The following is a 24,393-nucleotide window of genomic DNA, read 5'->3' as shown; positions in this document are numbered from 1 at the left end:
CTCGCTGTGTCCTCACATGACAGAGAGGTGAGGGAGTTCTCAGGGGTCTCTTTTGTAGAAGGCACTTATCTCTTTCAGGAGGGTTTCACCCTCATAACCTAATCACCTCCCAAAGGCCTCACCTTCTAATACCATCACATTTGGGGTCAGGTTTTAACATATGAATTTGGGGAGAATGCAAACATTCAGTCCACAGCAGACATGGATATTATTATCCCTATCTTACAGATGAGGAATCTGTAGGTCTGAAAAGTTAAGTGACGTGTCCATCTTCATTTGGCTGGGGAGAGCAATCTGGTTTGCCTATCTCAAATCTCAAAACATTTCTCCTATAAGAAATTACCAATGGAATTTTTTATTGGCTGTCTTAGCTGAACGAAGGTCCATCATCTCTACAATGCCAAAATAACTCCCTAAGATGGGGAAAAATCAGTTTAAGCAGTTATGTGGCAACAAACTAAATTAGGCTATTGGACCTAATTGAACTATTCTTCATGCTCATTCAGGAAAATTGCTTACGTGTGTAGATACAGTCATTGTTTTGTTTGTCCTCAAAAAATTTCCCATGTTATTCCCATTTCACAGAAAAATAGAAAACAAAGATCAAGTTTTGCCCCTCAAGCCAAAGAATACTGTTGGCATTAATGTTCTTGGCTTTTCTCTGAATTTTTCTCAATAAGACAGTATTCACCATTAGGACAGGGGCTTAGTTAATCACATCATCACTCATAAAAGCTTAGGTTGTCAATGACCTTATAGATAATAGTCTGCAGTGAAATGTTACTTTTTCATTTTGGACCACACACTACTTTGAGTCTCTGGTGAAAACTGAAGACTGTCCTCCAAGAAAAATTCACACATGCACCCACAAAACTTGGCACTCGTTTTCAGTGGCGTCATGGACCTCCATCCACAGACCTCCAGGGGGCCCATGAACTCTGGGCCAAGAATCTCTGACCTAATGAATTTTAAAAGCTTCATTTTACATATGAAGAAACTTAAGTTTAGAGATGCTGACCTCCTCGAGATCATCCAGCAGCTAAGTTAAGGCAGAGTCTGCCTGCACAGTACAGACTCCTGAATGAATGGAGGTGTCTGTAAAAAATCCCATGGCCCCTGATTAAGGAAATAGGGCCATGCTCTGTGGAAAATGGTGTATACTACGGTGTATTGTATGTGTTTTGTTTTGTTTTGTTTTTTAGTTTAAACAGTTTATGGATAATATTTCTAAATAAAAGATTAGGTCAGATTACTTTATGATGAACAAAATTAAAAGCAAAGAAAGATAAGTGGATAGGGAGAATGAAAATAGTAAATGTTAGAAATTTGGAATCAAACTTTGCCATCTGAGTCAAGAAGGAAAAGTAGGTGTGGTGGTTTCGCAAATAGAAGCTTATTTGCCATCAATTTTAGAGTCTTTTATTTGGTATGTGTGGTCTTGCCAAGATTTCTTTAAACAAAGCTTAATTATGATACTAAGTTATTATGTAGGATTTCTCCATCCTTACCAGTTTCATTTTAGCAATTCAAATTCACCAAAGGATTTTTCTCTCTAAACTTAAAAGAAGTAAGAACTGATATGATTCCTTAGAAAGGATTTCATGTTCCACCTTCATCGCGACTCTCTTTGGAGAGATTGGAGAGGGACACAGACACCATGGCTTCCAGAAAGCAGGATCCCATAGACTTGGGTTTGAGTCCCAGCTGGGTAACCAAGGACATCTTAGCCTCTGTGAGCCCATTTCCTCTTCAGGAAAATGGCCATCGTAACAGTTCCTCCTCGTAAGGTTTCATGTAGATTATAAAGCACTAGATAGATAGATGATTGATATAGATGATAGATGATAGATATAGGTTGGTAGGTAGGTAGGTAGATAGAAAGAATATACATGACATACATGATACGTATTTATGATACAGGTACGTATATATATATTATGTATGTGTAAATATATGATTAGTGCTCAGTATATGTTACCTGTTGAGGTTTTTTGGCTGGATGGAGGACATGGGAAGGAAGGAGCTATGAGGAAAGCCCTCTCCGGGATCATCTCCCAAGAAACTCGGCCCCTCGGCAGTTACCTTCTGGGGTTTCTGAATCACTGAACACGTGCAAGAGTCCCCACGTCTTCAGACAATTTGGCGTCTAATCTCTGCTCTGTTTCAAATCCATTTTATCAGTCACCTTGAAAGTGATGGAAGAATCGTGCATGTGAATTAAGTCTGCATCCTGGAAAGAAAATGTATCTCCTTATTTTTGAATCTTTTCTCATTTTCCCTACTTATTTGAAAAGATACAGGATAGTGCAGTCTAACTTATCAAGGTCTTCATCTCAACAATTTATATATCTAATATTTAATTGATCACATATTTCGAATTGTTTCTTTTTTGCCTCATGGAATTATGGTTTCTTTTTTTATATTGAATAATTATGGTTTCAGCACCACTAAAGCAGTAACTAAAAGCTTCTCAACAATATATATAAATATCATACTAATAGTATAAAGTTATGTGCCTAATGATTTTTACAAAATGATTTTTAGTCATTTTTTACAAAATGATTTTTAGTCATTTTAGTCTAAATTAGTGATTTTATTCATTCTGATCATGAAAAAGCTGATACATACAAAATAATATTATGTAACGTATACGGAAGTTATAAATCATTGAATGCATACACTGTGAACTTATGACTCAGCTTAAGAACTAGAACATTTCCAGGACCACTGAATCCCTGCAGACCGCTCCCATCCCTAACCCCCTTGCCTCTCCATCCACAAAGGTTACTGGTATCTTGAAAAATTCCTTTATTTTAAAATACAATTCTAAATAAGATAATGCGAATTGAAGTGATAGTTTTTCCAGGGCCCTGTGATCCAGGGCTTTCCCAGCATCCTCTCCAGACTCCGATGACGGCGGTAATGAGAGCTCACTGCTCCCGGAGAGGACAAGAAGCTTGACTTTGTAAACACGCAGGACCCAAGGAGTCCTTCTGTGTAAAGCTGCGAAACTTAGAGAAGTATTATAAACAAAGAAGTCTCTACAAGCGAGAGATTCTCATCGCAATCAAATACAAATGGAATGAAGGCTATTAAATATGTATGTTGACTCTATGTACCCTGCCTTTTGGTTTTCTCACTGACTATGGAATTATGGTTTCTCACTGACCAGCCATGTGTAAGAGATCTGCATCAGTGGCCGTCATTTGGCCGCGTGGAAATGGCAGACGGGAATGATTACAGACTATTCCAAATTCCTAGTCAAGGGAAATCTATCTCAATTGCCTTGAAGTCTTCTAGGGAAGTTCTTGATCTTAATTATTCCAAAGGCCCTTAACAATGTTACAAGAAAGTACCACTGGACATAAAACATGACCATGTTGGAATGATTTAGTGGCTATTTAAGTGGATTCTCGTTCATCTGTGAATGAGGTTAAAGAGGAATAATGTACATACTTCGTGAATAAAATTGGTTCTTTTTACTCGTTTGCTTTCTAATAAGCAACATTTATCAGCAGTTGGTAAACTAGTTTTTAGTCTGTTGTAAATCTTCATTAATTCAGATTCCTTCATTTTCGAATTTTTACCATTCATTCTGGGATCGTAGAAAAGTATAACTTTGAACTATTTATAAATAAAGGACTTGATTAATATGTTAAATATGTAAGCTACATTCCATGGCTTAGTTTTTAAACACTTGAGAGCACAACGTTTTAAAGCTTTTAAAGGAACTTTGGAAACATTCGCTTACATTTAAAAGCCTAATTTGCTCATTATAAATCATTTCTGCCTATGCAATTTTTAAACAAATTTCTAATGTTTTGTTAGCCTAGTAGAGGTCACCAGGTATACTGAACATATTTCCAAAACTGATTTTATATTAAAATATTTCGTGAGTTGTACTGACTTTCCGTTCAGTTAGTCTAGATAGGTGAGCTCTGACATTACGTTTGAGATTAGTACCAATTAATTGACTAAGTTAAAATGTGAGGGTTTATTTTCCACTTTAATAACTCCCTACATCACATACAGTTCCTTTATTGGAATAAAAATCTTGGTAAAGTACACATCAGCCGCTATAAATAGCACCCAGAAGCCTGTACATTCAGGAGCGTCTCCAGAGAGTGTATTTTAGACTGCACATTGTTTAGAATAGGAAATTCCTTCAATGTTCATATTTTCCATGTGGGTGACACGGACTATCCCATGTCACATCTTCACTGGCTTCCATTTCCTTGTACCATTTAGGAATCCCACTGATATGTTCCAGAAGATGACTCAATTTGTGCTATTTATTTTCCTGGGCTAACCTGGATTCTATTGTCCAGTGGGAATTTTGCATACCTAGGGGCTCTCCAAATGAAAGCTTGATAACTCCTAGAGCAGGCACCAGCAACTAGGTAATGAAAGAGTCCCTTATTTCTGGAGCTGGGAGCTCCACTGTGCTGACTTAGAATAACAGTAGGCGACCCATTTTGATTCCCAAGAAAACTTTGCACTGTTGGCAGGTCTTTCCGAGCAACTCAGGAGACTAATATGGGAAATAACTGAACAGGAAGTGAACAAACAGATGAGCGGGATGGGTTATCATGCTGGTTTGAAGATGAGCGGCCTCAGCAGGTAAAATTACACAGCATCTTTCCCAAGGCACTATCACAATTACAGTCGATGTGTACTTCTGCCCACTCCTTCCGTGAGCAGTCCTTCTGTTTCTCTAATCAATACTGTTGTGTAATTCCTGATTTTTTTTTTTTAATGGGGGCCCACTTAGGAGGATCTAATATTCACTCACTATTTTTTCCTTCCTTGATGAAGAAAATGAGAACCCGCTTTTAAGGGGTCTTGGACAAAAATTGTGATATAGGAAGTGTTGTTATCTGATGCCTTTCCTCCCTGCTACTCCCCTTTTAAGAGCCTTTAACTCGCCTTACCTAACCTTGAAAGCCAAACATCTCAAATGTATGTTTTCCGAGCCAGCATCCTCAGAGTATGTCCTGGCTATCCAGAGAGTATCATTGCCACAGAAGCTCAGTGCATTGTGAGCTGAACAGGATGAAGTGTTTGTAAAGCTCGAGGCTGAGGCAGGATGGAAATTCCTAATCCTTTCATTTCTAAGCGCCTCATATCATAGGCACATGAACACAAGTTCTGTCTCACGGCAGCATTCGTCAGCGATGGTAGAGCTGCAGTAAGGACACACACCCTCCAGAAAGGAGTTCGTTTCCCAGGAGAACTCTGCCCAAAGTGCAGAATTACTGCTAGGAGACAGATTCTGGGATCCTATTGGGTTATGTGGTCAGAAACTAAGACTCTCTTTCTCCTACTTCTCTGAAAAGGGTTTGGAAAGCCAAAGTAATATGTCCATGAACACAAGGTCAGTGGCAGGAAACCTCGTCATTTAATCCAATTTCTGGTGCTCTCCCTTCTGCATTATGCTGTGCCCAATCCATATAACTACCTCTAACTCTGTGAAGGAAAGTACCTTTTAGATCAAGAGTAAAAGAAAGAGGACATGGAATTAAGTTTTGGCAGAGCTGGGCTTCCTCATCTGTAAAACAGAACTAATACATCTCAGGGTGGCTGAGAAAATTAAATAGGGACAAGTGCCATCGAAGTGTAAAGGGTGATGCCCATGACATATGTTTATCATGTGGAGGTATCTATGTAATTCGTTTAAATCAGATTCACTTCTATTTAACTTGGTATGGAGTTGCAAGTTTCATTCTGGTCACATACTGTGTTTCGAAGAAATTTTCACACATCCTACTATATCTTATCCGTATTACTTCCCCTTAGGCGTTCTAGGCTTTCAAAAATCAGACACAGAAAAAATGCTATCAAATGTTACCTGGGGCCTATCACTCTGGAGAGAACTTGGGACCACAACTGCAGATTAGAAGAAGCAAAGTTGTTTTATCTTTTCTCTCCCTGTAGTTACGAATTGAGGAGAATATTCAAAAGATTTAAAATGATGGCTTTATCCCAATTAGAATGAAACCTTGATGTTGTTGGTCACCTACTTGTCTGGTTTTGCATCTAATTTGGCAAAGGTCTTCAGACTTAGAGGGATTCTACTCTCTTCTACACCACTGTCTTGTTCCTGCTGAAACCTTAGTAACAGGTGAACTCTTACTCACCTTGAAGACCCAGCTCAATAGGCGCCTTCTAAAAAACATTTTCCCAGAGGTCCCGTCAAAGCGACTGATTTTTCTCCTTGTCTCCCAGAGCACTTTTTATGTATATTGATTATTATCACCTATTTTATATGTTTGTTTGTTTACATGTCTGTTTTTCCCCATCAAATTGAAAACAACTCTAAATCAAAAACTACATCTTATTTGCTTTTATTTTCCCCAAAGACCAGCATGCAATGTTGAATGAATGAATGAATGAACGAACAGATACTTCAATTCCTAGCTGTGAACCAAGGCAGAACTTGGCTGTATTTGCTAAGCTCTTTGTGGGGAGGCAGAGACGTTAGTGACCTTTGTGGTAGCCCCACGTACTGACACTATCCACACCTTCCCTGGGATTCCATCGCTCCCCTGCTGAGCCGCTGGAATTTCGACTCCATATCTTTTTCTCTAGAGATATGAAGAAACTCATATCACGAATTTCTCTGATTATTAAGGATAATTGGAGTTCTACATCATATCATTTGACTGTTATACTTTTTTAGTTGCATCATGAAGGCCAGTGATATTAATAGGTAAGTCAATTCCCGTTAGTTGGCCTGTTTGCTCTAATACTCAAGCCCTTAGTGTTATTTGCAATTAACATCTGCATTGTAAGACCAGATAATCATCGAATGATGGAGCTCATACCAAACCCTCAAAAGTCCAACAGTGAACAAACTGTATAATTGAAAATTTTCTCTAATGAAAGACCAAGTTTGTGGTCTGGAAGAGTAAACTTCTTCACTTAATCCTAGGACCATGGGCAGAAGTAGATGAGGGCTAGAGCCAACCTCAGGCCAGTTTTGGTCAACACTCTTTCTGAAATAAGGAGCATTTAACATACAAGTCGGACCTCAAGTTTAGACTCTAAATAGTGACTTGTTTTCTAGTATTGGGATATAGTGATGAACCAAGAAAAGAAAAGAAATTTATTAGACCCCAAGATTTTTCAACCAAGATATGGAGAGGTTGATTTCTTTTCAATGAAGTGGAGCATTTTTTTGTTTGTTTTTATAAAGAGTTCATACACCTCAAAAAGTACTGTTTAGAAGAGAGAGGAAGAGTATTTATAAAGAACTGAGTCAAAACTCTAAATTAAGGTGCAGATTAATTCAGTTAACATCGACTATAATACACACATTCTACACTAAGCATTGAGTTTCTTAATTATTAAAGTCTACCCTTTGGTTAATTGTTACCATAAAGTTTGTAACCAAAATAAAATTAGTGAACTGGAACACCCCAAACACATAGATCTGGAAGCATTATAGAATAGCCTCAGAATTGCATCTTTTAATTTTTAATTTGGTTTTTAATTTTTAGATCCACTGGGAAAGAGTCAGAAGGAAAGATAATATGAAGTTATCCTAGAAAGACTCTGAATTCTAAAATACCTAAGAGAATCTCCAGTTACATCAGCCCTCTCTACTTTGTAGCATATTTTAGAAAGCTGAATGCATATTTCAGATCATTGGCTTTCAAATTGGAAGTGACTGTCTGCTACTTTTTGTATAAGTATCATCTATTTTATTTTCTTTGTTGTCTTCACAAGGTCTTAAAAGTAAAAAGCTTTCCAGATGGCTTTTGGCTTTTAAATAAGAAAAAAATGAAACAGATTTTTTTATTAAATATTTCCACTAAAGAAGCTGCTTGGTTCTATTCTATAAACGAATGAACAAAAAAAAAAAGCTCTGTTTGCTTTTCCTGTTTTGATCCTAATGATAGCTTGATTTCATTGCTCAGTAATTTCAAAGCAAACCAGCATCCCAAAGCTGAAAAGGTTTCTCCTAGTCTATTTCTAATCTCGTCACACACTGCCACCATAAAAGCACCCAAGAATTCTACCAAAGAACATTGCTAATAAATTCAGCGCGTAAGTGTCAAATTGCATTAGGTCTCTCAGATATAAGCAAATGGAGTCTAACTGCAATCTGCTGTCTTAGCTCCCACTGCTATAACAGAATACGATGGGTGGGTGGCTTAAACAAGAAACGTTTATTTCTTACAGTTTTGGAGGCTGGAAAGTCCAAGATCAAGGTGCCGGCAGATCCAGGGTCTGGTGAGGGCCCACGTCCTGGTTTGCTGTTGGCCGTCCTCTTCTTGTTGTAGCCTCACATGGTGGAGAGAGAGAGAAAAAGAAAGCTCTCTCATGTCTCTTCTTATGAAGTACATTCGTCCCATTCATGGGGGCTCTACCTTCAGGACCTAATCCCCTCCCAAAGGCCCCAACTCCTAATACCATCACATTGGGGGTTAGGATTTCCACATATGACATTCGAGGGTACACAAACATTCAGTCCAAATCATCTGTGGTATTAGGAAGTCCGAAGAAAGAATAGGCCAGTAGAAGAGACCTGTGTGAATGTCATGACTAGGGTCGGCACTGGACATCCAGGAATATCCAGATGAGACGGGGCCTTGCATCTCAAGGTTTGTTCAGTCTTGTCACATGGTAAATATTCTCACTACTGAGAGAGGTGTTGTTTCCTCACATCTCCCCTTGGCTCGGGTGAGATATTCCCCATGATATCCCCTTCTCTTGCCCTGATTCCACACTCATGAGGCAGCCTCCTGACATTCCAGCTTAGGGAATGGCGGTATCCTGGTTGGAAAATGAGAGCTCTCCAGGCACCAAAGAGGGAGGTCATCCATGCTATCTTAACTAATTGGCATTCATGGGCCTTCTAATGTACACATCAGTCTCTTGTGAGTCTGTGAGCCAATCAGTCTCCCTGAGACCTGTTAACTCTGAGAATTCCTAAGATCCAGTTCCTGGTGCAGCAGAGTTTCTAGATCTCGTATGATAAATGCTCAAAAAAGGCCACTCCGTGGGAGCCTCTGGAAGGACCACCCAACTGGTCTCCTTGGTGCAACATCTCTACTCCCTTGTTGTCCCTTTTCAACCTAGAGAATAAATGACAGGTATTTATTGAGCATCTGATATGTGCTGAGTACTATTCTAGGTCATTATCAGGTACAAGACATGTGCTAGGAAATATCCCTACCAACAAAAAGGTTATAATTTAATTTACTTTGGTGAACAAAGATATATATACATGAACGATGAATAAATAAGATTCTATGAATCCATCTATCTACTTCTATCTGTAGATAGATATCACAATCGTGTACTGATTCGTGTGATCTGTTGATTACAGAATAGGACAGTACCTAACAAAGTGTCATTATATAAATAATAAACACTACACCCAAAGTATCCAAAACACATAATGGACTATTTTTCTAGCAATAGGAACAAATATATGCTTTAATCCAGCTCTGACCTCCCAAAAGAAGAAATCAATATTTTTTTAGCCCTTATATGGTATTGCTGGAAAAAATCTGGATTTGATTCCGGCTATAAAATTCAGGTGTAAATTTAATACCCAGATGCATAAAGTGGACACCAGAAAATAAATGTATGGTTGTGGAAATATTTAGATACTTTGAACAAAAGTGGTAAATACTGAGAACTCTGTGGCTTATGAACTAACATACATCCTTTGAAGATTTGACCTTTTTCCCTGCACTAGGATTATATTCTTAGAGTCCCCATGATAGTTTCTTCATTTCCTTCATGGTTTAATTGCATCTAGGTACAACAAATCTATATTTTAAAGTACATCATAAAGGCCTAGATTCAGTTTCCTATGGGTAGGAATCATATCCTTCATGTACACACTTCTTTCCTTGAATTATATAAGATGTATATTAATATTTTCTCTGAGAACAGAACCAGAGTATATGGACATGCCCCAGCAACCATGCCTTCAAGAAACTGTTGTTAGAACCCTACTATTTCAAAGCATTGTTTTATTGTTTTAAGGGTATATTTCAAGCTGGAGGGCAGAGGGAAGTTGGAGGCACGATCCTTTTAATATAGAAACTTTTCTCTCCAGAGAAAAAAAAATAGTCTAGCTGGTTAATAACCCTAGATTTTAAAAAGAGCTCAGACCGACGACCTAAATAATTGTTGCAAAAGAGTTTAAACAGAAATAAAGAGCCTTACAGCAAGTTAGCTGGAGGGGCTGACTCACACATGACAACGTAACTATTTCTCAAATGTGTGCAAACAAGCGTGGGCTCAAACTTTCTCATCTGTCCTCCTAAGATGATAAATTACAAAGAAATAACATCAAACCTAGGAGGATTTCCTAGAGGTGGGTTCAGACATCGGTTCTTAAAGAATCACTAGAATTCAGAGGAGCAAAGGATTCAAGTGAAAAGGAGAAAGAATAGCTTTGTTAGGTAAAGGCAGAAAGCTTCAGGAAATACCAAGCAAATAGTGGTAGAGATGCCAATAATCTTTTCACTGAACAAAAGTTCCCTTTAGATAAATGTTAGGGTGTATTGCACTGATTGAAGATATGTGTTAGGTTGCCAATGGGGATATAACCAGCAGTCAGGATACACTTAAGGGAAAGAATAAGCCAAGGAATTCTGGGACTCAAGATTTGGCCTTGGGAAGGAAAAAAATGCCCTCCTTTTAACTGGATGGCAGTATCATGATCAGGGAACCTGCATTTCACTACGAAAAATACAGAAGCATCAGGACGAGTGAAAGGATGTCCACACTCGCATCCTGTTTCATCTTAGAACCAAATAAACACTATAGTGGCATTGGTGGCGGTCCCACTGGGGTGGGACCAGATTTGGAGTGGGGAGAGGAGAGGGCAAAGCATTCAAAGGATTAGCTCACAAGAAAGTGGACTGGATACAATCAGATTCAGGAGAGTAGCTACCTCTAAGTGGACAGGGAGAAAATGCTATCTTAGAAGAGCATGCTCGGCATTGTTACTTTGAAAGTATTATTTCTTAAGCTGGATGGTGAGCACACGGATGTTTGTTATAGTTTCCTTATTCCTTTGAGTTTATCTAAAAGACTCCAGAATAAAATGCAATTTTAAAAAGGTACAGAAATCGTATAGCTGTCACTCATGTATCCTCAATCAGAATCTGCCTGTGGATGTCAATAGAATCACATATAATTCGCACAAAGAATATAATTCTTAATGCTACCAGCTCCTGCAGGACAACCACCACAAACCAACATTAAAAAAAAATAATTCCTCTGATTGTTTCTGGACGTCGAACTCACACCACTGTGTGTGCCTCCCATGGCTCCCTGCTGCTAGGCCCTTCCCCTGTGAGGCCCTGGCCCCTCTCTGTCATTTGCACAGGACCTTCCACCGCCACTGCTCTGAGGCCCACCTGACCCGGGGCCTCTGTGTCAAAGACGCCGTCTCATGCCCTGGTGATCCAACCTTCCGAGGTTCCAAAGCGGCCGTGCGTTCCCATCGGCCCTCTAGAATTCCAAAACCAGGCCATGCTCTGTGTAGACGTAGGAATAATGACCTTCTTTCTGCTCTGTTACTCTTGGTCACTGGGCACCAAGGCTTAGCCTACACTCGGCAAACACCTTATGGAAACAGCCTCGGCTTCTCTGCACCCACCTTTCCTCGAGGCACAGACATGTGGTCAAGGGGCTGGGCTAAGGGACCAACACCAAGGCATACAATAGTGAACAACTCCCCAGGCCCCCTGTGCGAGTCATCTGCCTGGGCCCAGCCCACCACTCAGTCACACGTGCCCACAGATATCTCACTTCCGATGCTGGGCACAACTCAGGGAGGCCGGGCCACCACTCACAACACTCGTCCTCTCATTTAAACTCAATTACAGAAAAAATAAATTAACTTAGTCAAGGCCATCACTTGCATGAAGCCATGTCCATGAATTCATTTATGCATATTACAGAAGGCATACTCTGTGCCAGATATGCTAACATGAGTAAGGGTCACAAAGATGAGGAAGACATAATCCCCCTCCTCAGAGAGTTCACAATCTAGTAAGGGGAGACAAAGCTATGTAAACACAGTATTGGTGCAATCTAGATCTTGAACTCTATGTTGCCTCAAATAGATAATTAGACTTCCCAGGTACTGAAATTCACAGAGGCGCTCTTTGAGAGATTTTTTTTCTCCCTTTTTGAAATCAGGTTTTGTGTTCTTGTTTCCTATTGACATTCCCAAGACCTTAGACAAGACGAACGCCATGCAGGGTATCCTAGAAGAGTTGAAAAATGGGCCTCTGAAAACAATATGAAGTTTTCTCTATCATGGGCAAATAATAACAGCAAAAAATAGCTCTACAGGTAAATGCTGGAAATAGACTGATTAAGCAACAAGTGTGGAGAAGAAAAAGAAAAGAAACCCTGGTTTTGGCACAAAAACGAATGAGCGATCCCTGTACGAGTCGCCGCTGTCAAGGTGACAGTGACGTTAGGCTGTACTAACAGGAACGTGGCAGGCAGCACTGGGACTTGATCCAGGCTCCTTCTGCCTCGATCGAGCCTTTGTTATGTCCAGTTTAGGTTTCTCATTGGAGGAGTTGTTATATTTCAGGCTGATATTAAAAGGAAGGAAAATGAGCATTGGCATCGAGCCTAGGAAAGACAAGACTAAAGGATGACTTACTACCTGTGGCCCTAACAGAGATAAGTGGATTTCTATTTCAGCAACAGGAAGTCTAGTTCAATAACAGAATAAATTGAGCGTAAGAGCGATTAAACACTGAGACCTTGACCACAGGGTGTCACCTTTGAAGTACGGGACTTTAGCTCTGCTGCTTACAGAGCACGGTTCACTTTTTATCTTGTATTAAAATTTTTGTATACATATCCTATCTCCCTGTGGGTCTGACCTTCTTTGGATCCCCCACGGCACTTAACTAGATGACATGCTTGTAGTAAATATTCAAATAGTGTTAAGCGTGGAGGGGCGACGGGAGAACATGCTGTGGCAAAGCCGTATGGCCATCATTGTAGGGGAGAGAGAAGAGCATAGCACCCCAAGACATGTGACAGGCCTAGAGCAAGGCCAGGCAAAGCACAGCGGGGAGAATGGTGTCAACAAAGTGAAGGAGAGGAAGATTATGATGAGGGGTAAATAGCGACTTTCCACAGCAGTCCGTGCATTCATTCCTCCACCCCCACCCAGCCCTCCGCCTGTTTCTAAAGGAATAGGCAATGGGAACCTCGAAGACCCTAGCAAAGAAGATGAGAAAGGAGAGGAAGGAAAAGACGTTCCCAGAAGGTAGGAAGAAGCCTGTCGTTTCTTCCAGGGGAGATGGATACAGAAAGGCGTGTTTCATGAGAAGATTTCTTAGGAAGGTCCATTATAAAAGCAATCTCACAGGACGGTGCAAAGCAATATAGTTTAAGTGAATCTACCCGGTGCCCTAGGGCAGGGCGGGGGTGGAGGAGAGTGAAATGTCATCAGCTATGGAGGGAAAACTATTAAGGGGCCAAGGGAAAGGGAGAAAGAGGTTCTGCCTGTAGATATGTACTTAACCCCTTCACTTCTGTTTCTAGCCACACCTAGTGAGCAGCTTCTAGGCAAGATCTTTTGCCTCATTCTAAAACCGTAGAGTCTATGCATTTCTTTATAAGAAAATTTTTCTTTAAGAGCCTTTAAAAAAAAAAATTCCCTTTAAATTACTTGAACTGTTGCCTCTCAGATGAGTAGATTTTCTTTGGGTTTGAGTTGAGTTTCTGTAGGAGGCAAGTGAGTGGGTGTGTGTGTGTGTGTGTGTCTGTGTGTGTGCATTGGGACAGTACGTGGGTACTTCCCACATGCCTCTCTTCCCCTCAGGGAATAGTTCCAAGGTAGAAGCTGTTCTCAGCCGCTGCAGACTATAAAGTCTGGAACAGATCATGTGGCCCAGTCTCCTACCTCCGTGAAGTAGTTATTTTTTTAATCCTATTTTATTAATAACGGACCACCCTGTGGCGGGAGCTATTCCTTTCTATTACACTGACCTCCGTCAAACCTTCCCAGCCCAGAATCTCTTTGGTGAAAAATTAAACAAGGTATCCAGAAATGAAGGATGCTGTGAGTAATTTGAGAGTGGCCCAGACTTTGGTTTCCCCTGAAACGTCATATGTGTGACACCTGCTACTTTGCTGAAGGGTGATCTGCCCAGTTGTTCATGGTGCCAGGAAGTGACCATTAATTCAGCTCTCAGAGACGGTAGTTCTACAAGCTGGACTCTGAGTCCAGGGAAAGCACATACGCCTGTCAGCGTCTGCATGAGAGGAATACTGCTCACGAGTTACCTCTCAGTATGTTTTTCTAATTCCTCCCCCTGGCCTCTCCAGCCCCAGCCAGCAGGACCTCGATGGGCTCTTTGGAAGCTGTGGCCTACTCCAGGCTGCTCTCATCTCCTGGCTCACTTCTCTCTCCCTGCCTCTCACATGCATCCATTCTCCCTTTCGTTGGCCTTTGTAGCTCTTTCTGTCCCCCACTGGTGTCTGACCACAGCTAAGATTCACTTTCTCTTCACTCTTGTCCTATCAGCACCCTGCTAGGTAGCATGAGTTGTGACACCCATGAGTTTTACTATCACAAACTGAGGACGACAACTACTTCCCAAATGCATTTTGTGATAACAAGGGGCCAACCAAGAGCAGTCACAATTTCCCTCTCTCTCCTTTCTCTACAGCCAGGAAAATAGCTTGGCGGATGGATGGCTTTTAAATAACTGGCTATTAGCGTACTTTTAGTACACGACTGCCAGTATATTAGCAAATCACTAAACTCTTGCTCTCCTCTATGGAGGGTAAGGTGTGTGTGTGTGTGTGAGAGAGAGAGAGAGAGAATGAGAGAGAGAGAGAGAGAGGGAGAGAGAGAGAGAACAACAGAATTTTTTCCAGGCTACTCTATCTTATGAGCTTGCTCTGACTATGCCAAAACTACATTTGCCTTGGGCAATCGGGAGGTGAAATGTATTCCCAAGGTCAAATGAGTCCCTTAGGCAAATGTATCGGTTTTCTATCATTGCTGTATCAAATAACCACACACGCGGTGGCTTGAAACAGCACAAACTTGTGATCTGCTGTTCTGGAGAAGTCCAACACACAGGGTTAAAATCAAGGTGTGGGCAGAGCCACATTCCTCTCTGGAGGGAGGCTCTAGGGGAGAGTCCGTTTCCTCCCCGCCTTTCCAGCTCTTAGCGGCTGCCACACTCCTGGACTCCTGGTCCCCTTCCTCCACCTTCAGGGCTAACCACGCTGTAGCTCTGGCCATTCTATAGTAATTTCTCCATCTCAGTGCCTTTAACTTAATCACTTCTGCAAAGTCCTTTTGCCATGTAAGGTAACATTCACAAATTTGGGGGATTAGGACACAAATGTCTCTGGGAGGAGCATGATCTGCCTGCCACAGCAAGCCCCTGAATTTTTTAAAGGGCAAAAAATGAAATGGGCAAAATCTGGGAGAAAAGAGGATGGTTAAATGTCTCAAGGCATGTTTCGATCTCAGCTCTGGAGCAATAAACTCATGCCAAATCAGTGAGTATTTTATTAAGGCCTCTCATGTGAAGGCAACATATCTCTTTTTAGGAGTATCTCACGTACTTTACATAGTCAGTATATGTTGAGTGGCAATACGCATAATCAAAAAGATAAGTAAATGTTTATGTACATCATGATATATGGAAATAGTTAACTTCGAAGTTCATTAGACTAGACTTACTCTAAAATTATGACTTTGATGACAGCATAGTATTTAAGCAGGAAAAGAACCAACATTTTCTAGTTAGTTGAAGTGAAGCATCTAACTAGACTCAGCTTCTTTAAGTTGAGCACAAGAGTAGCTGATGTTGAGTGAATTATTTAAATGCTCTGCGCTTCTGGGGCCTTGTTCGTGGTGCGAAGCTGCCTATCTCCAAGATGACTTTCATTCATTGAAGAGGCCCTTGGTGTGTGAAGTCGATTGCTTCTCTTGCTATTTACCAAAATCATGAAGATTGAATTTGTTCTACTCATTGGACGGAAAGCCAGTCCCATAAGCAGGTCGGTGCCCCGGCACCAATCTGTTCATTTCTTCTTAGAGATAAAAGAACGTATTCATAACTCAGGCCAAGACGAGTGTCATCTCCAGAGTCAAACAACACGCCATCCTCAGGGACTAGAATTTGGATACTTTCCCAGCTGTCGCTGACCAGGCTCCCTTGTCCAGCTTGGCTGATGAGATCACGACCAGAGGACCGTGGGTGCAGACGGGGCTCACTGTTGCAACATGGTCCTCGGCAGATTGTCACTCTCATTTCACCGAGGGGGGAAGGGGCGTAAGCACCAAACACGCTGTATAATCCAGTATATCACTGATCGGCAGTCTCTCTTCTTCCCTTTGCCTTTGCTTTAGATTCTTATATCCTGCATCTTTTCCTGGGGAAAAAGAAAAAGAGGGTGGGGGGGCTAAAAGCTTCTCAGATTTGATTTCTCAGTGGGAACTGTTTGCTTTGGAAGCCACCTACACCAATGCTAATTGAGAACAGAGCTCAGAATGAGGGCCTGAGAACTGCCCCCAGAGGAACTTTTTGGTGGGCCGATTTCAGCTGATCTCTTCAGAAATGGATTGTGTGTGCAAGTGATACCATGATCGACTATTTTCCTAAAGGCTGAGCACGTGGATCGGTGTCTTTCCCTTTGACCAGTTCTCTACCTTAGAATAATGATTTGTAATAAATCATATAACATCTTCGTCATGAAAGCTACTGGGGATCCTGGCCCCCTACTCCCCAGTAATAATATTCTGGGAATCTCTAAGCAATCAGTGCCCTTTACCATCTAAACATAATGGGCCTCTATTAGAGAGATTACAGTAAAAAATAACAATCAGCTCTCTGAAGATCCTATGCAGAGGGGAAGGGTGGGGAGGAGTAGATTTGGCAGAGGACAAGCCCAGACTTTCGTCACAGGGACAGACCAAAGTGTTAACACAAAGGGAGAACACGGGAGCATCCTGTGCAGGGCTGTCAGCCACAGATAACATGGCAGCTCCGGGGGCCCGGCCCCCGCCCTGACAGCCCCGAGGGTCTCAGCACCTCCAGCGCCTGCCTCCCCTTCCAGCTGCGGACATGCTTGGGGGGTCCGGACTGCTGGGAAGACGCAGCCTGGCCGCCCTATCCCAGTGAGTGCTCACTTCGCCTCTGGTTTAACTTTCTCTCTTCCTCTCTCTCTCTCTTTTTTTCTTTCTTTCTTTCTTTCTTTTTTTTTTACAAAGACATTGTTGTAAAGGGAAAATATATATATAATTATATATTTTTTTTAACTGTGGGAATGGGAGGAGAGAGGAGAAATCAGCAGGCGAAGGATGGCAGTGAGCATGTAAGTTTCAGACCCGTATGAGACTTTCTGATCTAAATGTCGTGGCTGTTCTGATTTGGTTTCCTTCGGTTCCACTTTCCTGGTGGTTTATAGACCACTTGCAGAGGGTTATACCCAGGCACCAGATTTCTCTACTCCAGATACCAATCCACAAAGCACTGTGTAGCTAAAGATCGGCTGTTAATTTAGACTTGAGCCCTCTGCTCAGAATAATCCATTTGCAGGACTCGGATTTTGGCTAAAGCACACATTGCCCAATCCTTAAAGTCAACAGCCCAAAGCTCTTAATATACTGACCATCTGACTGTGACAGAACAAGCCTGAGAGCACATGCTGTTGATCAGGGAATCGTTCAGGTAACAGGCTCCAAGGTTTAGGATAATGAAATCCTTGAATGTTAGAACTCGAAAGGGCCCCTGGGTTTGCCTGCTGCCATGTTCTCATTTCATAGACAAGGAAACAGAACCCAGAGCGATAACTCTACTTACCCAAAGCCTCACAACAGTCAGTGGAAGCCAGTGTCGTTGTGCTCGCAGGCAAAGGGCCCTTTCTACGTTGGTGCTTACGAAGTTTGGGAAACTTACCGGGTCTTGGGAACAGGTACCATGCAAGAATAAGAACGCCGAGGGGCCTTTCAGTAAATCTCTCCCGTTTGGAGTCTTGGCTTTGATTCAGCATGACGATTGTTGTCCCAGCTGTCCCAGCATTTGTGCCATAGTTAATCAGTTAGACAGAGGAACTCATTCGGGTCCCAAAAATGAGACCCACGTCCACCATATTAGCCAATCTCTTGGAGAGCCAGTTTCTGTAAGTGTAGTCGCTCAAGCGTGAGAGCTCAAAGGGACCCTAAAGGTTATCTATATTGCCCAGTGCTTGTCAAACTACTTGGTTGTTTTGTTTGTTTGTTCATTTTTTTAAGAAATGTAATGTTGCAAGGAATTCTATTATACCAGGAGATGTTCTGTTAAATAGGTGGTTTAGGATCTAGAGCTCATCCCCGCTCTACTCCCCAGTCACACCCACCACTCTCCCCGGCCCCACCCCCAACCCATGCCAGCAAAACACCCTTGGCATCCTAGGTCTCCATGGAACAGTTCAGAAGCCATTGATCTTATTTAATGCCTTCATTTGATGAAGGAACTGAGGCACATGGGGGTGAAGGGTTTGCCTGGTGTTAGACAGCTGGTAACAAAACAGCCTAGAATGCTGGAAAAAGAGCGCAGTGTGTCTGGTCTCTCTCTGTCTGGCTGGCTGGCTGGCTGGCTGTCTCTCTCTCATGCGTATCTCTCTCAGCCCCTGGTTCGGAGCTTTTCCCCATTCTATCACACCTGCGCTATCAATTTACTTTCTTCGAGTCTCTCTCACTCTTCTCCATTCACTCTGTCATTTCCTGAATTTCAACAATTATCGCCTGTCACCTGGGTGGTTGCAATTGCCTCCCACGTGGTCCCAGCCTCGGTCCCTCTTCCCTTCCAGATCTCCTCCCCACACCTTTGAGGATAGAGCCCACTCTCCTTAATATGGTAGCAGAGTACTCCACAGTCCGCCTTTAAGACGCCTTCCCATTCTGACCTGCTCCTCCTCTGGCCTAATCGGATCATTCACCGTTCCCCAAACTCATCATGTACAGGCCACCTTCATTGCTTGGCTCATTCAATTCCCTACATGGGAAACACCCCATGGCTTCAGTTTGCTCATCTGAAATGGAGGCCTTAAACAAGATTAGGTTGCTAAACTGTTACGTGGAGACCTAGGATTCCAAGGATGTTTTGGTGGCATGGGTAGGGTGGGGTGGGAGAGGGGTGGGGTGAACGATGGGGTGTCACCAGGGAGTGTGGTAGGGATGAGAAGTTCTGCCTCATCTGTTTCTGACTTCTTTCTCATCCTTCAAGGCCCTGATCAAATGCTACCTTCCTCCACAAGCCTTTCTCAGTTTCTCTTTTCTCTCCTTGCTAACTAACGACACTTGCCTATCCTCCTGTTGTTCCTCTTGTATTAAAGTTAGTGGTGAGCATGCCTGTCCTCCCCATGATAGATGGTTATTCATTTGTTGGCAGGAACTATTTTGAATCTTTGAACCTTCAGCTTCCAGCATGGTGCTGATGCTCAAAATATATTCTTTAAGTTTCCCGTTATTGGATAAACCGAACTCAGCTCATCTAAGTTCACACTTTTCATTTGAGTCATTTTGAACATGTGAAACCTCTACACTTTTTGATTTGGAAGAAGTATGAGGTTAGATGCCAAAACAGGTGCTCGCCAAAATGAATTCTAAATTCCTTTGCATTTGCATCAGATAATTATCAGTTTCATCACCTACAGAGCAAGATTGGCAGTGCCTTTTTAATGAGACGCATTAAAATTCCTGAACCTCGAGACCTACACAGAGCCATGTTATTTTCCAGGGCAGGTGTGAATGGCTATTCAGTTCTTTAGAGTTCAAGGTGCTGCCTAATTTGCTCCTAGTAAGATTATGGAGAGGTTCTGTCACTTGCAGTCTAATAGTTTCACTATTAGTTTTCTCATTTTTCCAAAGCCTTAGTAAAGTCTTTTTGAGTCAGGATTTCAGGTTTCTTGTAAATATTCATGCTTTAGCCCATTAACGGTTACATTTCTCATAAAGAAGTACGCTTTGATATATCCTGAGGATGAAAAAGTTTTGTTTTTTGTGTCACATTTGGAAACAAATGTGGAAGGGTATATAAATTTTAAAACCATGAATCAAAGAAACATAGAAATTTATTTCGTGCATCCCACTGTTTTCAGAGGAAACTGTAAGTTAAAAATATGGCAGGGAAATAAATGATTGGCATAATTACGTATGATTCAGCAGAAATGACAGAAGAAGTGTACATAAAAATGTTCGGGTTTGTAAAAAGTATAGGAATAGCTGGTTTATCCGGTCGTTTTGGGGAATGCAGCATGACAATTTTATAGCATGCTAAATTTTGTAAACAGAAAAACCAAAAAAAGAAAAGCAAAACTGAATAGAAACTCTCCCTTCTTTAAAATAGATATTGCAACACATTTGAAACACTTTTCAATTGCTGAGAATCGTCACTATGAATATAGTTGTTTTGAATCGTGCTGGTAAACATGCATAATAAGACTTAGTGGTTAAGACTCTTATCCAAAAGTGGGTGCGATTATTATGTGATGTCCTCTGCCTTCTTCTTTATGTCTTTTGATCTCTTCTAATTGCTGTTTTGTTTTTTGTGTCACATTTAGAGACAAATGTGGTGGTCCTACTCTCTAGTCTGCCGTAGCCAGCCACATTAGCAACCCCTGCATGTTAGATTTGTGTCCAAAGTAAAAGTCAATAAATAGTCCAGGGGGAGGGACAGAGAGGGCTCTTCTCTCCTACAAAGTCAAAGTCATGTGCATTGGGAGACTTGGTTTGTATACCAAACTGGCCATTTTTGCTCACTTTTGGGTTTCGAGATTGGTTTGAAATGATTGACTTTTCTGGACCCCTTATCTGGCTAAGGATAAAATTGCTGCTTCTGTTTATGGCTGAAAAATAAGAAAGGATGATAGAGGAAAGGGGTAATTATGCTCTGCATATATCGGACACTCTGTAAACAATACTGCTGTATTGCTGATGCGTTGGTGACTGCAGCCGACACCAAGTCCTTACGGAGGTGGTCTCGGCTTCCTGCATGTGTTTTCCTGGCCACCTGGCCACAGTCACACTGGCTAGATACTCAGTAGCCCCAAGCCTTTCTTTCCCTCCTCTTTGATGCTATTTGCATTGCTCATTTCTCTTTCCTTCTCCTTATCTTTGACCTATTCCTATCCTTGAAATGAGTCCTCACTTCCTGCTGCTTCTCACATCCCTCCCAGTCCCACCAAAATGGCCTTGCAGAGGCGGGTCTAACAGCAACAAGATACATACATAGGGGTTGGAGAGGTGTTCCTCTGCCATCTGGAGGCTAATTTGCTCCTGGCCTTCCTAACTGGACCAGTGAGGTTGTGTTTTTCCTATAAAAACGCAGCTTCAGTTGTGTGTACTAGCTTCAGCTATATAAAGGTGGTTGGTTGTTGGTTGGCCTGAGATCTCAACTGCTCTGTATAATGATGTCTGAAGTTCCAAAAACTAATGTGCAAATTAAGGTTTTGGAAACAAACTTTTCATAAATGTAGGACTGCCTGGATTCATGTCCAAGCCTAACTGAATTTTTAAGAGGAGCCTTAAAAAAATCTGTAAACCTCATTCATCGCTGTACGTTCATTCAACAAATATTCATGGAGGGTTTCCTGTGCGAGTTAGTGCTGCTGGACTAGCCCTTAAGAACATGAAAAAGACAAAACACAGGCTCTGGCTTCAAGCTTATCTTCCGCCCTTCCCCACACCCACCACCCACCACCCAACACCCCCAGGTCTATTTAGGGCTGCGGCTGCTCTCAGGGACCCTATACGGCCACCTAACCAGCATCGGCTGCATCAGAGCTTTCCTGTTTTCCATTTTTCTCTGGTCCTCTGAAAGAAATACAAGTTCTTTTTAACTTCTACTTAAGTTAAAATACCCTTCTACTTAAGTTAAAATACCCATACGTATACATATATGTATTTGAAACAAATATTCCACAAAACAGTGCTCATTCTCGCTGTGTACAATGCCCTCTGACATTGTTTAAGTTGTTTTTCAGAATTTGTTTCAGCTTTATTGTTAAAGTGTACAATGTGACGATCTGATATATTTGAAAGGATTCCCACCATCGAGTTAATTAACACATCTATGACCTCCCATATTTACTCTTTTTTTCTTTTTTGCTGAGAACACTTAATTTCTACTCTCGGCATATTTCAGTTATATAAATACAGTGTTATCAACTGTAGTCACCATGTTATACATTAGATCCTTAGACTTTATTTGTCTTATAACTGCAAGTTTGTACCCTTTTGCCAGCCTCTCCCTATTTCCCCCAACCCCAGTCCTTGACAACCACCATTCAAGTTGAACTTGTTTATGTCTAATTCCATACGGTGATACCACGCAGTATTTGTTTTTCTCTGTTCGGCTTTTTTTCACTTAGCATAATGCCCTCCAGATTCATCCCCATTGCAAATGGCAGAATTTCCTTCTTTTTAAGCCTGAATAGTATTAATTATATATTGTATATATGTACATATAAATATATATTTTTTCTTTATTCATTCATCGATGGACACTTAGGTTGCTGGGGGTTTTTTTGTAAATAATGCTACAATAACATGGGATTACAGGTATCTCTTTGAGATAGTGATCTAGTTTCCTGCTTTCTCATATTTCCTATACTTGTTTATCTTATTTAAAAAATGGTGGTCATAACCTACTAAATAGATTTCAAGAGCTGCAAACTGAAGTTTGAAAACCACCAAACATATTATATAATCTTGGATCCCCGGCCCCTGCCTTCAGAGCAGCTTAGGAAGCTCTGCTGGCTGGTGACCTCACTGGATGCCTGCTGCAGGGGTCAGCATGGAGGTTTAAGGAGAGAGGCTTTGGGAGCAAGAATCAGAGATTCTGGATTCTGATCTAGCGCCTTCATCTCGCAGCAACATAAACTATAAAATGGAGAGGCTCATGCCTGCTCGTCATAACTTGCAGGGCGGCAAAGCCGTCCATTAAAATGACATACATTAAAGTGTAAGGAAAAATGTTAAGTACAAGACTAATGCAAATCATTATTAAATAGCCCTATTCTTTCCCAATTAAAATTTAATATCAGAGAGACAACTTGGAGAGACCATTTGTTTTCACAGGGTTGGGAAAAGGACCTTGCATGGGCTATATTATGCAACTTCACAAATGAAAATCTCACAGTGGCATTTGTTTGTGATGTCGTAACTGGGTTTGTATTTAACAAGCTCAGCCAGGTCATCCTCGCTCCTCTGCCCTCAAATACTTTTTCTGGTTATAAAATCAAGGAAGCAACTAGGTGGTCGGTTTTTAACTCATGAGCCAACTTGCGAAGGAGCGCGCTTTGCCTGATAATATCTGCTCTCGCCCACTGGATTTATAAACACTAATTTCCACTGTTTTCAGACTACTTTTTATTAAAAACAACTGACATTAAACAAAGCAACCAGTAAAGGAGATACTTTTATTAAGAAGGGTTTAAAACAGTAAACTTCTAGAGAAAGTATGGTTACTTTTCTCATTGATTTTTGCCTTTTTCTCTTTAACTTTATTGCAAACCTCACGTCGTGCAGACATCGATTGGAACGTTTTTGTTCAAATTCTGATCTTCCTACTTAGGGCCTAGTATTTTAGTCTGATGTTCTAGGCTGATGAATTTCTACTTAGGGTCTAACCCACACGAGACATTGGTCTCTCAGAGGCTAGTTCTGCCTGCTGTATTACCATTTCGTTTCTTTTCTTTACCTTTCCATGACCGCTTACTGACCCTTACAGGAATGTCTACACATCTTGTCTAGAATTTGATTCTCCAAATCACTCTCCCTTTCCCTTTGTATGTAACAGAGGTAATAGAAAATAATAATATGATAAAATAAGGACTATAGCTTCGCCTCAAAGAGAAGAAAATAAATTTGCAACTTTTGTTCTTTAAAGCGTAAAAATGTTCTTTACACAGATAAACAACACCTTACTGGAGGCCACAGCTCATAACTACTCTGTGTAGTTTCCAGAAAAAAAAAATACGTAAAATACGTAAAATGTAAGCGATTTTAAAAACCTAGCTTTAATGTGATTTCATGACACTTGTAGCTCCTGTGTAGATAATTGCCACCGCGATTTAATAAGTTGTTATGATATGCCTAAAAATTTAATAGAAAAATACCGTGTTCACACAACTTTTTAATGCATGAGTGAGGCCCAGCGGCATTAGCTACACTGAACTTTGGAAGCAGAAGAGGTGGCTTTAAAGAGGAGCCTAATGCGCACTCACCTCTGCCATGTCACAGGTAGCCTTTCTAGAAGTAGTACTGATGGTTGGGAAAAGCATCTCAACACCCCTCCTGTGACCAGACCCACCTTTCACAGCCCCAAATGGGCACATTCTTGACAGATGAAAAACTGGAGCTAGATATCCTAACTCCCA

At 41.3% G+C, this 24,393-nt stretch overlaps 1 protein-coding gene and 1 long non-coding RNA gene across 2 annotated transcripts in view; one reads left to right on the top strand and one right to left on the bottom strand.

The window, feature by feature from the left end:
• CALD1 (caldesmon 1) overlaps nt 1-24,393 on the top strand; it is a 171,416-nt gene that overhangs the window by 89,436 nt on the left and 57,587 nt on the right.
• Nucleotides 8,734-17,892, bottom strand: LOC120601007 (uncharacterized). Its single transcript, XR_005652344.1, has 3 exons — nt 17,835-17,892; nt 15,710-16,404; nt 8,734-9,080 (listed from the first exon to the last, which is right to left on the bottom strand). It is a non-coding gene; the product is annotated as an uncharacterized LOC120601007 (long non-coding RNA).

This window comes from Pteropus medius, unplaced genomic scaffold (genome assembly GCF_902729225.1).
Source record: "Pteropus medius unplaced genomic scaffold, Ma_sr-lr_union100, whole genome shotgun sequence".
Taxonomy (NCBI): domain Eukaryota; kingdom Metazoa; phylum Chordata; class Mammalia; order Chiroptera; family Pteropodidae; genus Pteropus; species Pteropus medius.
This window is presented reverse-complemented; position numbering and strand designations above follow the sequence as displayed.